Genomic DNA, 17094 nt, shown 5'->3' with positions numbered 1-17094 from the left:
CAAATCGCCCAACGAGGCCACAGACCTCACACCTTCCCAGGACCTCTGCAACAAGCTCAGCTCCTATTTCCACCTGAAAATCAAGTCCCTCTACAACAACTTCAACGGACACTGGATGCCGAAACCACTCCCCCCTCCAACAACGCCATCCAACCCACCATCTCTGCCTGGACCCAGCCACCTCCAAAGACACCGAATCAACCTTGGAAGTCATCCTCTCAGGAGCACCCATGGACCCCTTCCCCCCCCCCCCCCTTCCCCCGCACATCTGCCTCAGAGCCGCCATCGCATCAGAACTACGACGCACCATTAAACACCACCTTCGAAACCGGCACCTTCCCCGATGACTGGAAACGCACACAGAAGTCAAGATCCTGCTCAAGAAGCCCTCTGCAGACCCTTTGGACCTCCAAAAACTACCGACCCATCTCCCTCCTCTCCTTCGCAGCCAAAGTCACCGAGAAGACTGTCCATGCCCAACTAACGAAATTCATTGAAGAGAACTCCATCTTCGACCCCTCCCAATCCGAATTCCGCAGCAACCACAGCGCCGAGACTTCCCTACTCACCGCCACAAATAACATCCGCACCCTCCTCGGCCAAGACAAGGCCTCACCGCGGCCCTGAACCTACTCGTCCTCTCCGCAGCCTTCAACACCGTCTCCCACCACACACTCGCTGCCAGACTCCACAACGCTGGCATACAGGGAACCGCCCTCGAATGGCACCGCTCCTTCCTCACCGGCAGGACCCAAAGAATCAGACTGCCACCCTTCCTCTCCGAATCCACTGCGGATTACCTCAAGAATTGTCAATCAGCCCTACGCTCGTCAACATCTACATGGCCCCCCTCGCTGCCATCATCCGACAGCACGGACTCAACCTAGACTCCTATGCCGACGACACCCAGGTCATCCTCTTCCTCACCAAGGATCCTTTCACCGCCAGACTCTTCTTCCAGGAAGGAATGAAGGACGTTGCATCCTGGATGAGCAGCAGCTGCCTGAAGCTCTACTCGGAGAGACAGAGGTCCTCTGACCCTCCCCCACCGCTTGGGACAACACCTGGTGGCCCACCCTCCTCGGCAGCCCACTCACCCCCATGGCCCACGCCCGGAACCTCCGCATCGTACTAGACTCCTCCCTCTCCATGACCCGACAGGTCAACGCTGTCTCCTCCACCTGCTTCAACACCCTCCAAGACCGTCAAAGGGATCCCCTGACCTACTCCCACCCTTCCCCCCCCCCCCCCCCCCCCCCCCGATCAAGAAAATCCGTCACCCACGCACTCCTAGCCAGCAGACTGGACTAAGGAAACACCCTCTATGCCGGAATAAACAAGTCTCTGCTCCGCAGACTCCAGAACACCGCAGCTAGACTCGTCCTCGGCAAGAACACCTCATCCAACACCTGCAAGACCTCCACTGGCTCCCCGTCGAGAAGAGAGTAACATTCAAGATAATCACCCATGCCTCCACAACACCGGACCCCAATACCACAACGAGAGAATTTCCTTTCACATACCCAAGAGAAACCACCAATCCGTTGACCTCGCCGAAACCCTGCACATCCGCAAAGCCAGAACTGGCGGAAGAGCCTTCTCCTACATTGCGGCCAAGACCTGGAACAAGCTCCCGATCGACATCAGACGCCCCCCCTCTCTGAACATCTTCAGGAAGACCCTCAAGACCTGGCTCCTTGACTGAACGGAGCTGTTTACTCGCCCCCCCCCCCCCCCCCCCCCCACCCTCCTCCACGCCTTGAGACCCTCACGGGTGAGTAGCGCACTTTACAATTCCATGATTGATTGACTCCAAATGCATAAAAAGTGCTGCAGGTCAAAACTTAAAGTTTAAGCACCCTAGTTAGAGCACATGTAAGAAATTGGGTTATTGGTTTCAAAAGATGTGAGTACTTCACAAGTAAGTCCACAGGTTTCCCTTTAACCAAGTCCTCATTCTGCCCCCTTGTTGGAAAGTCTGATTTTGCTGCTCTGAGCGCCACACTCGCCAGGTCTCAAAAACCCTCCCTGCTACTTCAAGGGCATCTGTGTGTGAGCAGAATCAAGGGCCCGTCATATAAGTCCCAAGGGAACCATTCAAGGTCCCCCAGCAAGCCCATTCCCCCAGTTGTTCCTCAGAGGGCACAAGGGGGGCAGCAAAACTGGCCTGAAGAGACCCGTCCTAGTCCAGGGCGCTAGCTAAAAGTCAGTCCATCCTTGCAGTGGCATCAGGTGACTTTACCTTTCAGCTAGGCATTCTTTCACCATCATCACTCCCCGATGCAGTGTCTTATCAAATCCCTCATCCTTGTGCAGGAGTTTTTAAGTGAGGTGGAAAATTCTGGAAAGTAGAGACCTGCCATATCCTAGGTTGCCATATCATCACTCCACCCCTGCTCCAGCCACCCTTCACAGCATTCTGAGCATTCATCATGACAACTTCAAGTGGTCTATGAAAAGATCTTCCCTAGTAGCCTCAGCTCCACCTCCCATGGAGACAGCTGCTTAATCCCTTTCCATCAAAACTTCAATAAGGAGCCCCTCATGTTTGGTTTTAGAGGCCTGGCCTTACTCATTTGTTTCGGGAGGCTTGGACTTTTCCAGCCCATGTTCAGTGTGAGGAGTCCAATAACACATGCAAACCTCCCACCACACATTTCTTTCACAGGAAGTAGGTCAAGCACTGTTATTGGCTCTATTGTGTGGCGAGAATTTTGATCCTCCTGTTGGCCAGCACAGTAATTTGTAAGACCCAGAAAGGAGGAGGAGGAAACGAAGGCCTGGAATCTAAATGTGGTTTAGGCAGGCAAATGTGAAAAATCTGTGCTCACATGTAACCAGCCCAAATCTTCTTACAGCAACCTAAAAGGCAGACACTGGTGATTAGTGCACTCTGTCCATTTACTACTAATTTATTGTGAGTGAGACTAACATTAAAGGTCCAAAAAACGACCAGTAGGAAAAAAACAATCCAGAAGGATTAAATAAGTAAAACCTATTTGCTGCAGCACACATGTATGGCTGTAAACTTCTGCCACCATAGAAGTGTGGATGTCATGGGGTGGAGACTTGAGTACCAGATAGCATCACATTATAAAAAGTACCTTCCCTCATTTTAGCCTTCAGCTCCAGGGCATTTTGTATTTCAAGAATGAAATTGCACACTATTTTTACATATATTTTTATATTTTCATTCGTGCATAGGCAGTATTTCCAGGTACCTTCTTCATAATTTGGTAAGCTTTGTTCATTCTTGGTGTGGTGACAAGAATTGTTCATTAGGAAACTCACATCACCTTTAGCAATGCTTGTCTTTTAGTTTTCAACAGAAATCCTTTTCTGGATTCATATGCTGTGCATTTATTCCGCCATCTAGTGGTTGGGTCCAGGATTGTGATTTGTCTCTTGATTTTAATTATTTTTTTTTGTCTCTCTTCACCCACCATTTGGTGATAAGTCCATCCCTTGTGTGATGTCAGACGGTGAACCAGAAGTTCCTGTATGTCGCCGCCTGTGAGAAAGTGCCATCTTTCTTGCATGGTATGCCCCCACTTTTTGCTAAATTGCTGAATGTACTTTGATTGGCAGGAACCCAGGGTACACTCAATCAGGTGCCCAGGGCCTATGTTCCTTCCTTAACCCACACAAACTCCAAATTGGCAAACCCTAGCCACATGTCAGCCCCTAGTAAATGGTACCCTAGGTACCCAGGGCCTTGTGGCCAGGGAAGGCCTCTAAGGGCTGCAGCACTCATTGTGCCACCCTCAGAGGCCCTGTACCCTTACACACACACACTGCCCTTGCAGGCTGAGTGTCTGGGTGCAGGACAAAACAAAGAGTCGACATGGCACACATCACTGTGTACCATGCCCATCACCTACACTGCCAAGGCATATGTCAGCCACCCCTCTAGCTGGGTGCATTGCGCCTATGGTGTGGGCACAGGAGCAGGAGCCCTGTGCCCCTACAGTACCCGGGTCCATTCCTGGGCGCTGTAAGTGCAGTGCTGTCATTTAAGAGTACATGGTGCTGAGAGCTCGTCAAACACGAGCTCCACAGCACCATAATGGCAACACTGAAGCCTGGGAAGTTTGGTATCAAACTTCTCAGCACATTGAACCCACACGGATGCCAGTATGGGATTTAATGTACTAAGCACCCCAGAGGGCATCTTAGAGATGCCCCCTTACAGCTAACTTACAATCCACGTCTGCTCTGAGGCTGCCCAGGCTGCCACACAGCAGACACGTTGCTGGACCCCTGGGTGGGAGAGCTCCTGCTCTCCCGGGCCTGCAACAATGCACATCCTGGGTGAGGTGAGAAATCTCCTCCCCCAGGACGAGCAAAGGGAAGCTTCAAAGGCATGCCGCCATTTGGAGTTTCCCCAGGCCACTGCAACCCCCCACTCTGGCGGGAAGCTTGGCCGGAAACCCCATACAAGGACAGGGGACGTGCCAGCCTGCCCACCCCACCCCTCAGGTGGGGGAGGCGAGGTGAAGCACATCTCGGGGCTCTCGCCATCTTGAAGATGGGAGGCCCTACCCTATCAGGATTAGGCTACTGCCCCCCTCCCACAGGAGAGAGGCAGGATAGGGGGTGTACCCACCCCAGGACAAGGACCCATTGGTCCCTGGCCTTCACCTACCTGTAACACCCCTAAATCTAGTATTTAGGGGCACCCTGAACCTTCCTTCCTCAGATTCCAGATAGAAAACTACAAGAAGAGCAAGAAGAACAAGGACCTGCCCTGCAGCTGCTAAAAAGAGAAGAAGACACCAACTGCTTTGGCCCCAGCCCTACCGGCCTGTCGACTCGAACTTGCACCAGCGCGGCATCTCTCGTGGCCAGCAACCTCACCAACCCCGGAGGACCTGGCTACCTTTTGGCTCTAAGCCCCTGGGACTCCCATGATTAGAGGCTCTACTCAAGAAACCTATTTTTAACCCCTGGCAGCAGCCCGGAACCGCGGACCCAACACACTCTGCACCAGCCAAGCCTGGCCAGTGCCGGAGTGGACAAAGACCCTGAGGACGACCCCACGGCGACTGTGACCCCGAGTCCGGCACCCAAGGACCCCCCTCGACATTCCGGAAGAAGCCTGCAGCCTCAGAACAGAGTGCCACCCCAACCGCGATCAACCAGAGGGTAAGATTTCCGACATCAAAAGGCACCCCTGCACCCGGCGCCCTGCGGCCCCCTGTGCCCAATCCCGGGGTACCCACCTAACCTACAACTACCCAACTTACCTCTCGAAGTGGTGGTGGCACCTGAAGCATCCTCGTCCCCGAGCTTGCAGCCTTTTTCCAAACCGGAACATTCCCATTGATTTCCATTGAGCGCCCGACGGCTCAAAAGCACCCTGCACCCAGCCGCCCGAGTGGCCCTGGCAGTGCACTCTCTACACTAACCTACTTCCCCACTTGCCCTGAGTAAGTGACCAGGAGCCCAGCTCCCACAGCCGCGTGGCTTGCCAGACAGCAGCCACCAACCAAGGCCCCCCTATCCCTCATAGGATAACATTGGGCCTAACTCTCTCTGCACCCGGCCGTCCTGAAACCGCTGAGGGTGAACCAACTGTACCCACCTGACACTGGGGGACCCCTGAGTCTATGCCCGGAATTTCAACTCTGCCAGTCGAGTACTTACCCTTAAACCGCTAACTTCATTTTCCTCATAGGGTAACATTGACTGGCTTTTTCTTCAAAAATCTTCTAAGTGTGAACTTTTCAAAACTGCAAATATTCACCAAAAATCAGCCAAGTGACAAAAACGAATTTACTCACCTGCTCCTAGGTGAGCTCCCAGTGCTGGATCTTGGTGCCCAGCCCTGACTCTGAAAAGTGTCCACAACTATACTTACCTCTAACTCCTTTATCTCCCATAGGAAACCATTGTCTGCTTTTCTGTGAAATTTCTTCTAAGTGTCTATTTTTGCAAATTTGAAATATTCTTTTAAAATCGTACCATTTCTGCAAACGAAATTACTCACCTGTTTTTGATAAGGACCCCAGTCCTGGGTCTAGGTACCCAGTCCTGGATTACTAAAGTAACGATAAAGTACTCTACCTGCAATTTGAATTTCTTGCCATAGAGATCCATTGAATGTTTTCCTTGAAATATTTTCTAAGTGCTAACTTTTGAAATAGCTAAATATTATTTAAAAATCATTAGTTATTAAGTCGACTTTCATCACTTGATTCTGAATACTGACCCAGGGCTGGATCTAGGAGCCAGACCTGGAATTCCAAAAGTAATCTGAAAAGTAATTTATTACAAATAACCTGAATTTACCATTGAGCTCAATGCATTGTTATGTTTAGGAAATAGGATTGTTTATTGCAACCAACTGTGACTGTTTACAAAAATTTATTGCTTAAGACAAAAGTATTTATATTCAACCTCTCATTCTGAGAAAGTATATGTTTATCCCCTTTGTGGTTCTAAAAATAAAACAAGCATATATTTGATATATATATATATATACCATTGGCCTAGAGTTCAGTTATTGAGTGTGTGAAACCATTTGCTGACTGAGTGTGTACAATAAATGCTTTACACTGTCCTCTGGTACTGCCTTACTGCTTGACCAAGCTACCACTTTTGAGAGTAAGGTCATACCTAACTTTGACCTCTATCAGCCTCTGGGGGGACTGTGGACTCTGTACACCCTGTACCTATTAGGGAACAGTATATACAGAGCCACTTTCTCACACCGCCGCCATCCTCCGATTCTTTTTTCCACCGTTGGGTCTAAAACCACACCGGAGGAGCTCTGTAAAATCTGCAGGGATCTGCAGAGAAAAGAAGAACAAGCATGTTCGAGGCATATGAGCTGCAGATTATACACTGTGCATAGATCGCCATCTGGTGTTGGGCCCAGATGTTTGCAGTTTGGTTTTCTTCTTGGACAATCTTTGGAAGTCATAAGTTCGGTGACTCCTCCTTCGGTCCGTACTGCGCATGGGCTTCGGCTCCATCCTCAGATTGTTTTTTTCCGCCATCGGGCTCGGATGCAATACTTCGTGCTCCGGCTTCGAACCTTTCCCGTTCGACCTTCGACGAAAAATCCTCGTCCATCGAGATTCTTAAGACGGAATCATCTTCTTCATCTCTCTCTTCGGCACTTCCTCGATGCCAGTCATCGGCAGTGGCCTTCGGGCCTATCTTGACTCCGGTCTCGGCCGATGGAAAGGACTCCCTTCAAGAAGTGCCCAAAATGTGGGTCTAAGTTTTCCCACACCGATCTCCACCAGGTGTGCAACCTCTGCCTCTCTCCCGAACACTAGGCCCGAGACTGCCCCGTCTGCAAGTCCCGAGACTGCCCCGTCTGCAAGTCTTTTCGATCGAAAAAGACTATTCGGGATCGACGAGCTTGACGCACCATGGCGCACTCATCGACCTCGGCTCCACCTGACCTCTTCGGAGAAGACACCGGAGCTTCGGGACAGCAGCACACCGAACAGGAGGACGATGTCGTCAGCACTTCCGAGGCCGACGACTCCGACGTGGAGGAGATCACACCGGCGCAGAGGGTCGCGAGTACTCTACCCCCTCCCACTCCCGCGCCCATACCGAAAGAGACTCCGGTTACACCTTCGCCTCCGGGCCTAGGGAAAACCAAGCATGCCGCTTCCATCACCCCACCTTCGGGCCCGGTGAAGAGGCATCACAAGTCTCCCGGCGGCTCGGGCTCGAGCCAGCCTGCTAGCAGCGCCGAAAAACTCCCTTCGGCACCGAAGAAAACCACACCGAGCTCCGTTCCGAAGCCATCGGTATCGAAACCTGGCCTCTTGGTGCCGACCAAACATAAATCCCTCGGCACCGACGCTCCCGTGCCGAAGCCTGCCTCGGCACCGAACAAAAAATCGGAGGCCCCGAAAAAGCATGGCGCAGATAAACCGAAGAAGCCGTCGGTCCCGAAAACATCGGCACCGACAGATGAATCGGTGCCGGAGGAGCTTTTCACTCCAGATACTCTACAAAAGACTTTAACAAAGGATCCAAAGACTGGATATTTGACTTTGTCTTCAAAGAAAAGACATTTAGACAAGCCAGCTCCTCCTCCACCGCCAAAACGGAAGGACTGCCACATCTCCTTTCAGAGTACCCTCCCCACCTCCTCCACTTCCCCCATCTCCACCTTCTCCACCCTTGCCTCATTGCTCTCCAACCCCGTCTCCAGACCCTGATGACCAAGGGGATCCATATTATGATCCAACAGATGCCCCACAGGACCCCACTGCTCCGGGAACACCAGACCCATGGGAGGATTATCACCATCCAGATGTCCCAGATGTGCCTCAGGATGATCTTTATCCATCCAGGCCATCTCCACCGGAGGATTCCCTGGGGTTCCACCACTTGTTGCAGCGGGCGGCACATTATCATGGGGTGGAGTTACACAGTGATCCAGTTGAGGAAGACTTCCTACTTGACACTTTTGACATCGCAGATAAATCTACTGCCATATTGCCCATGCTTAAAGGGGTGACCAAACATGCGGCAGAGGTTTTCAAAGACCCAGTCAGGGCTAGGGTCTTAAACCCCAGAATAGAGAAGAAATATAAGGCAGCCCCACAGATCCTGCCTATATTAAAGGACCTGCTCCCTTAGACTCATTAGTGGTATCCACAGCTAGGAAGCGATCCAATTCTCAGTCATCTGGTGAGGCTCCACCACCCGATAAGGAGTCCAAGCTCTTAGATGCCTCAGGCAAACGCACTGCCTCGCAAGCTGGCAATATGTGGCGCATCGCCAACACGCAAGCGCTGCTGGCACGGTACGACAGAGCGCACTATGATGAGCAGGAGGCTCTCATGCAACATCTCCCAGAGAAATATAAAAATAAGGCTCATGAACTGATACAAGAGGGAAAGATCATTACCAACACCTCAATTAAATGTGCCCTTGACGCAGCAGACACAGCTTCCAGGGCTATAAACACCAGTGTTCTGCTTCGCCGCCACGCCTGGCTCAGAATCTCAGGCTTTAAGACGGAGGTCCAAGCATCTATATTGAACCACCCTTTTGACCAACAACACTTATTTGGCCCAAAAGTAGATGAAGCCCTGGAAAAAATGAAGAAGGATGCAGATACGGCGAAGTCTATGGGGGCATTACAATCCCACACCCCTAGACGCTCCTTTGGCTGTTCCTCCTTTCGAGGCACTGGCAGAGGTTACTCTGCCGATAATGCCTCTACCGCCTACAAGTCCCCTCCTCAGACTACCTTCTCAAAGGGCTATCAAAGAGGTGGATATAGAGGGAACAATAATAAAGGCAGGGGCAAAACCAGCACCGCCCGTTCTGCCACTCCGCCCACGCAATGACTTTCCCCCGCTCCCCCCAGACCATTCCACTCCAGTCGGGGGCAGACTACAAGACATTTTTCAAACCTGGGAGACCATAACATCAGACAAATGGGTGACCCAAATTATTCGGTCAGGGTACTGTCTCGAACTAACATCTACCCCCCCCCCAATATTCCACCCAGGCACCGTACAATGTCACAAGAACATACCACACTGCTGAAACAAGAGTTACTCTCCCTCCTGCAAAAACAAGCTATAGAGCAGGTCCCCATCAATCAGCAAAATTTAGGGGTCTACTCTCTGTACTTTCTGATACCAAAGAAAGACGAGACCCTACGGCCCATTCTAGACCTCCGGCCGCTAAATGCATACATACATTCAGACCATTTTCACATGGTAACTCTCAAACAAGTTCTCCCACTCCTCCGTCAGGGCGACTTTCTCACTACACTGGACTTGAAAGACGCATACTTTCATATTCCAATACACCCTTCTCACAGAAAGTACCTCAGATTTGTGGTGGACGGCCAACATTATCAGTTCAAGGTTCTCCCCTTCGGGGTCACAACCGCACCACGGGTGTTTACCAAATGCCTAGCAGTAGTGGCGGCACACCTCAGAAGACCACACATTCACGTCTTCCCCTACTTGGACGACTGGCTAATAAAAGCCGCGTCCTACAGCCAGTGTGTGCAACATACAAACACTACCATCCAACTACTCCACCAGCTAGGCTTCACAGTGAACCACCAAAAGTCCCAGCTGATACCGTCTCACACAAAGCAATACCTCGGTGCCACTATAGACACCTCAAGAGCTATAGCCTATCCCAATTCAGCCAGAATCGCAAGCATACAAGCCTTGCGCCAAAGATTCCTTCTTCAGCACTCTCTCCCAGCAAGAGTGTTCATGAAACTAATCGGGATGATGGCATCTTGCATCCTCCTAGTGCCTCATGCAAGACTCCACATGCGTCCACTCCAAGAGTGCCTAGCACGCCAGTGGAACCAGGCCCAGGGACAGCTGACGGATCTGGTGTTGGTGGATGGTCGCACCCATCGCTCTCTGCAGTGGTGGAACACCACAAACCTTTCCAAAGGGCGACCGTTCCTGGACCGGGTTCCTCAGGTGATTCTAACGACGGACGCATCGCTCTCCGGCTGGGGAGCGCACCTATTACACCTCACAGTGCAAGGTGTATGGACGCCACAACAAAGGTTACTCCACATCAACCATCTGGAGTTATTGGCGATCTTTCTAGCCCTGAAATCGTTTCAGAAACAAATCTCAGCCAAAGCAGTCCTCATTCGCACAGACAATATGACTGCAATGTATTATATTCAAAAACAGGGGGGGGACACACTCTCCCCAGCTCTCTCGATTAGCACAGAGCATATGGAGATGGGCAATCCCACAAAAAATCTTTCTCCTGGCACAACACGTCCCAGGTATACAAAACACCATGGCAGATCTGCTCAGCAGACAAACGCAGCAAATGCACGAATGGGAACTGCATCCAAGTTCTTCACCCATTCTTTCACAAGTGGGGGCATCCTCCGCTAGACCTCTTCGCCACCGACGAAAACAAAAAATGCCCAAGCTTCGCCGCCAGATACCCACACCCATTGTCCAAAGGCAATGCGATATGGATGAACTGGTCAGGCAAATTTGCATACGCTTTTCAACCTCTCCCGCTAATTCCGTTAGTGGTAAGGAAGCTACAACAGCACTCCCTCACACTCATTCTGGTAGCTCCCACATGGGCCAGGCAGCCGTGGTACACCACACTACTACAGCTCTCGGTGGTACCACACCAAAAACTGCACCTGTCCCCATGCCTCCTAACCCAGAACCATGGAGAAATCAGGCACCCGGACCCAGCTCAGCTCAACCTTGCGATCTGGCTCCTGAAATCTTAGAATTTGGATACCTTAACCTTCCCCCTGATTGCATGAACATTATCAGGGAAGCCAGACGTCCTACCACTCGAGCATGCTATGCCGCAAAGTGGAAGAGATTTGGGGCCTCATGTAGGTAAATAAATTTTACCGGTTCGTAAATACCGAGCCGTACCGAATCGGTAAATTAGAATCGGTAAGTTACATGTAGGTAAAAATTCGGTAACAGTTACCGATTCGGTAACATTCGGTAATTACGAATCGGAATACACCGATTCGGTAAATACCGAGGTGGAATCCACCGATTCGGTAAATACCGAGGTGGTATTTAGCGATTCGGAAAATACCGAGGATACTACCACCTACCCTTAACCAAGTAGCCAATATCACAATCATGCCATCATAGAAGGTCTCTCAGGCTTGAATAGGGGACCCCATACCTCAAAGATCAGCTCAGTGAAATCACATCACAGGAGCATCAGGAGTCTCCTCGCAGGAAGGCTCGCCTTCGGTCTGAATAATAAACATGATGTCTGTGATATTAAAAGCACCAACTTTCAGGTATGTGCAGCTGCGCATGTGCCATGGCTAAATCGTGGGTCGAACAACCCAGAGTGGAAAACATGCATTGTGTAAAATTCCAGACTGTGTGTCACAGCATGTACAGACCAAGGTCGCTGCGCAGTGCTTGGGATGGGAACAACATAATGCACTCGTCTGAAGGAATTTTCGAGTCATCAGTTTATTCAAGAAAGAACATGTAAACGCAGTGTCGTGTGCAAAGACACAAATATGGCTACATAACATTCAACGCGGTCATGCCAACTGAACAACGCATGTTCGTATGCAGGGAGAACTCACTACACGCCCCCTTGAGCGAAGCAATATGTAATAGGCAAGAAAAGAGAGAAAGCAGAGTTCAGTTTGGTCAGAGCAGGACAGGGCATAACCAATGCAGCGCCAAAGTCCTACAGTCCAATTAATTGCAGCATACAATTGTAAAAAACACAATGCATATATAGTACACAACTCAAGCAGACCATCAGGAAGAGAAAAACGAGAAATAAAAGAAATGAATGTCGCGCCAGGGTGCTGTCCAGTAGCACAGGCGCAATGGACGACTATCCAGTCAATCCATGAATGTATAGGCAGCATATGTGGCCACGGCTTCCAACAGCCAATCGTTTTCCGGGCCACTAAAAGTCTCAGCCATCCAATTGAGTAAAGAAAAGGAACATACGTGTGCTCCAACCAACGGAGCCTCTAGCACAATCTGAGGGCACCCGGAATGTTCCTCCAAATAGCTCATGGACAAGAAGTCGTAGGCTGCCGCTGAGATGTCCCAATTACCCAGGATACCAAGCGCCGCTCCACACTCCATGATCCGGACACCATAACAGGACAACTCGTGAGACACTAAGGGCCGCATCAGTCGATCGAAATCCGGCACCGGAGACAGCATGTTGGTCAAGCACAAATCCAGAGGCCATTCAAAGGGACAATCCAGGCAGTGCAATACAGGTTGTACGCAGGTGAAGTAGGAATACCTGAAGGATAATCCATAAGCCAGGCTCAAAGTCGCCAATGGCAAAGTACCATAGAAGTCAAGCATCCTATCACGAAGAAGATGCAGACGGGACAGGCGCTCGTGTGGCACAGAAGGAGCAGCCATTCCGTAGTATGAAAAGTAAAAGCAGCACACCTTCCACCAGCGCCAGATGCAGCGGAACACCTCCAAAGATGCTCGGGAACAGTGAATGTAAAATGCCGAAATTACACAAATAATAGTGTGGAAGGAGGTCACGAGACCCGAGACCCACATGTTCACACAAATTGAGCCAGGCCGGTCGTGGACGAGGCATTGATAATACATTGGATCAAAGAGCCGAAATGCAGGGGGAGGTCAGTATTCAGAAGCGCCTGTTCCTCAGTGCGCGTAGTAGCAACGTGAAGGACAAATATTTCACGAGGGAAGTCAAAGGCACCTGTTTGTGGGACAATGGCGCTCTATTCTGCTCAACTAGTTGGACTCTGCTTTCAAGGTTGGAATCGAAGGTCAGATGGAAACATCCCGCCGCCCATGCGGGGGTGGAATAAGAACAGTATTGCAGCAGACAACTTCATGCGAGACAGTTATGTACGGGATTACCACTCACATCCCGCAGCAAACATCATTTCTCATATTTAAATGAATACCGTTTGCAAGCACAGTGAAAGAAGGTGTAATCACAGGCACTGGGATACCTCGTAGGACGCACGCCGAAATCGGGGCTTGTACATTGCATGCGCCGTGTACTTGCATGTGCCCATTGTCTCATGCATGAATCCTAGGAGTGAGAGTGCTAGTGCTAATATCTATCACGGCTTAGGCCTTCTCCATGTTCGCTTGGTCAATGGCTCTCAGTCTGGAGGCCGCCTCACTGTGCGACAACTTGCAGACCTCGTTGTAAATAGCATACGCGCACCTTTTGGTTCTGCCACCCACGGGACCTTTCACAATAACATTCCATTCGGACTTCCTGATCCTGTAGATGTGCTCTGTGTCAGCTGGTGGACAGAGTGGGATGTGTGTCCCATCAATGCAGCCAATGTAATGGGGGAATGAATTCCTGAAGGAACGGGACAGGCAACTCTGGGATACACCACCCACCGCAGCTGTCACCACCTGCGAAATGCCGGATGCCAGCAGATGTGGGCTGCAGAGCACCTGCACATGTGGGGGTATGGCGTGCGCCCTTCTTATTGGCTGGTCCAGGAGTGGGTGTAGGTCCCTGCTTAAGTCCATGATGGTTTCGGGGTGTAGCCTGTACCTCTCATGTATCTCTGCATCAGTCAGCTGGAATAGTGTGATGCGCTGTCTGTGGATGCGTTCCTTCCGTCGCCAAACCCTCAGTCCTGCTGCCTGTAGACGTAGGCGCATTGCAATGACGTGCATGGCTGCCAGGCTGTCCACGCTGTTGCATTTTGGGATTGCTGAGCTGCACTGCTGTTGGTTACCACCTGCTTTCAATCCGTGTTAATTACCGACTCTTATTTACCGATTTTCCTGGATTTCTTATTTACCGAGTGCTCCTACATGTCATTTTAATTATTTCCACTTCATATTTACCACTTCATGTTTACCGATTCGTTAATTATGTATTCGGTAACTATGAATCGGTATTTACCGCCTCATATTTACCGAAAAGTGGTTTTTGGACTCCTACATCTCACTTGTCTGTATACCGGTCGGTAACGGCACATTTACCGAAATTCGGCAGTTACCGACCGGTATTTCGCTACCTACATGAGGCCCTTGTTGTTTACTGCCGTAACAATACTATCAATCCTTTAGATATATCCATACAGCACATCATATGCTATCTGCTCCATCTTCAAAGGTGTAACCTGGCTTACTCATCCATCCGTCTACACCTAGCAGCAATTGCTGCTTACCTGCAAAACAGACAGCATTTATCACTTTTCAGAGTGCCTGCTATTAAAGCCTTCATGGAAGGCCTTAAAAGAGTAATTCCGCACAGGGCACCACCCTCACCTTTGTGGAATCTAAACGTAGTTCTTACAAGGCTAATGGGTCCGCCTTTCGAACCAATGCATAAATGTGAGCTACAGTTCCTTACTTGGAAAACAGCTTTCCTCGTAGCTATCACTTCCCTTAGAAGGGTTAGCGAAATAAAAGCGTTCACTATACAAGAACCCTTTTTACAGATACATCACAGCAAGGTGATACTTCGCACAAATCCAAAATTTCTGCCCAAGGTCATTTCCCCCTTCCATCTCAATCAATCGGTGGAATTACTGGGTTTTTTTCTCGCAACCTCAATCTGTTGCGGAAAGGGCTCTACATACACTTGATGTTAAAAGGGCTTTACTGTACTACATTCAAAGAACGCAACCTTTCAGAAAGACTAAACATTTGTTTGTCTCCTTCTCTCCACCGCATAAAGGCAACCCCATCTCAAAATCAGGCATAGCTAGGTGGATTGTAAAGTGCATACAAATTTGCTATCACAAAGCAAAAAGAAATGATCTGTTCCATCTAAAGCCCACTCTACAAGAAAGATGGGGGCTTCTATGGCTTTTCTAGGGAACATACCCTTAGATGACATCTGCAAAGCAGCCACAGGTTTAACACCGCACACACAAAGCCACCCACACACACAGAGCTACTCACAGAGCAACCCACACACAAATAGAGCCACTCACAGAGCCACCTACACACACACAGTAGCCCACTGACCTATTTACATTATGTGCACTTTGTGATCTGCATGGTACATGTTCTTTGCTGCAGGCACATTAACCCTATGTGCTACCTTTCCAGGAGTCAAAACTTCCACTAGACAAAACTCTGATCTCTCTCTAGGAAGAACATTAAACACCAGAGTCATCATGACATTTTTATTGTTGCCGAAAATTGCTGGAGGCCAGGAGGGAGGCAGCAAGCGCTTTTAAAACATTAATTTACTTGCAAACATAATGTCTCCACCCAAAGTCAGCGCCCGGTCACACCGGTTGCACTGCCCTAGAGCTGGCCCTGCTCAAGGGTCCTGTGACCTCAGTGACCGAGTCACTGCTGTTCTTGGCTGTGCTGCTTCATAGGCCTGCTAGCAAGACTGGAGGTGAACTTCAGTATGGATTGTGGTGGACAAACCTTGAAGGCTAACCCAGACGTGCCCGTGCTAGGGTCCACCTGCTGGTGCTAAGACACCAGCGCTTCTAAGGTCTTGCGCAGCCTTTTAAGGTCTAGCATGAGATTGTGCTCTCTCAGGAGAGTCGTTTGGTGGACTGGTTATTAAGGCTGAACCTGCTTTCCCTGTTCCAAATGCAGCAGCTCTGGCCATAGTGCCACATCGTCTCCCTCACTGAAAATCATACTGTCCCACTGAGAAACTCACACTGCCTTCAACTACAACCCAATTGCTGCCGGCTATAAACACCTGGATGAGGCTCAATTTAAATGACGCAATAGACACGAGCAATATGCGGCCTACAGAAAAAAGTAACATCATCCTGGAAAACACTCATAGGGGAATGCAAAATTTAGCAAACCATGTGAAATGCAAGCAGGAACAACATTGTTACCTTAACGCTTTTACACTCACTATTCAGAAATCAGTGAGTGCTTTTGCCTGAAAGGGGCCTTGAATGGTCCCATTTCAATGTCCATTGCTGATATCCTTACAAAACGTTAGCAGTATGGTAAAAAGACCACATCCCTGGACGCATAGCCGCAGTACACATTTTGTTTTCCAATCCACAGTGTGGCCTTGCACCACAGTTAAGTTGACGTCAGCTAACACTCTGTAGAGCGTCGCTCTGCCAATACCATGGATTTACACGCAGAGTGCAGCGCGCCGCTGCCATCTGCTTCCGCTTTGCCCTAGGAATGATGCTTTTGCAGCGTGAATCTTTCTGGATTCACTATGCTGTGCATTATTCCGCGATCTTGTGGTTGGGTCCGGATTCGTAGTCTTTTCTTTGTTTTTTTTTTTTTTTTTTTTGTAGCCCAGGTGGGCGTCGACGTCCACCATTTGGTGCACCTCCCGTGACGTCGTCGCGCTTCCTGCGGAAGTCCCACCTTTGGGGCGCCATCTTCAGATTCTTTTTTCCGCCGTTGGGTCTGGATCGTCATCGGGAAGCTCCAGAAGTTCACTCGGAGGAAGAAGGAAGAAAAGCGAGTTTCATCGATAGAATCAAGAGAAGACATCAGGAAAGAACAGATTTCGACAGGAACGCGAAGAAAGAAGACCAGCGAGCCTTTTTCTTCGACAACCTTGGAGAATGCACGCTCAGAGACCCTGAGCGAAATGGACAAGACGCCATTCAAGTTCTGCCCAAACTGCCACCACAAGTTCGCGCAGAAAGACCTGCATCCGGTCTGC

The 17094-nt window shown here is 50.0% G+C and overlaps 1 protein-coding gene across 1 annotated transcript in view; it reads left to right on the top strand.

Annotated features, from left to right (window-relative positions):
* SDCBP (syndecan binding protein) overlaps positions 1 to 17094 on the top strand; it is a 251955-nt gene that overhangs the window by 207605 nt on the left and 27256 nt on the right. The window lies entirely within an intron of this gene.

This window comes from Triturus cristatus, chromosome 5_1 (assembly GCF_964204655.1).
Source record: "Triturus cristatus chromosome 5_1, aTriCri1.1, whole genome shotgun sequence".
In the NCBI taxonomy this organism is placed as follows: Eukaryota; Metazoa; Chordata; class Amphibia; order Caudata; family Salamandridae; genus Triturus; species Triturus cristatus.
The sequence above is the reverse complement of the archived record's forward strand: the minus strand, read 5'-3'. Positions and strand labels throughout refer to the sequence as shown.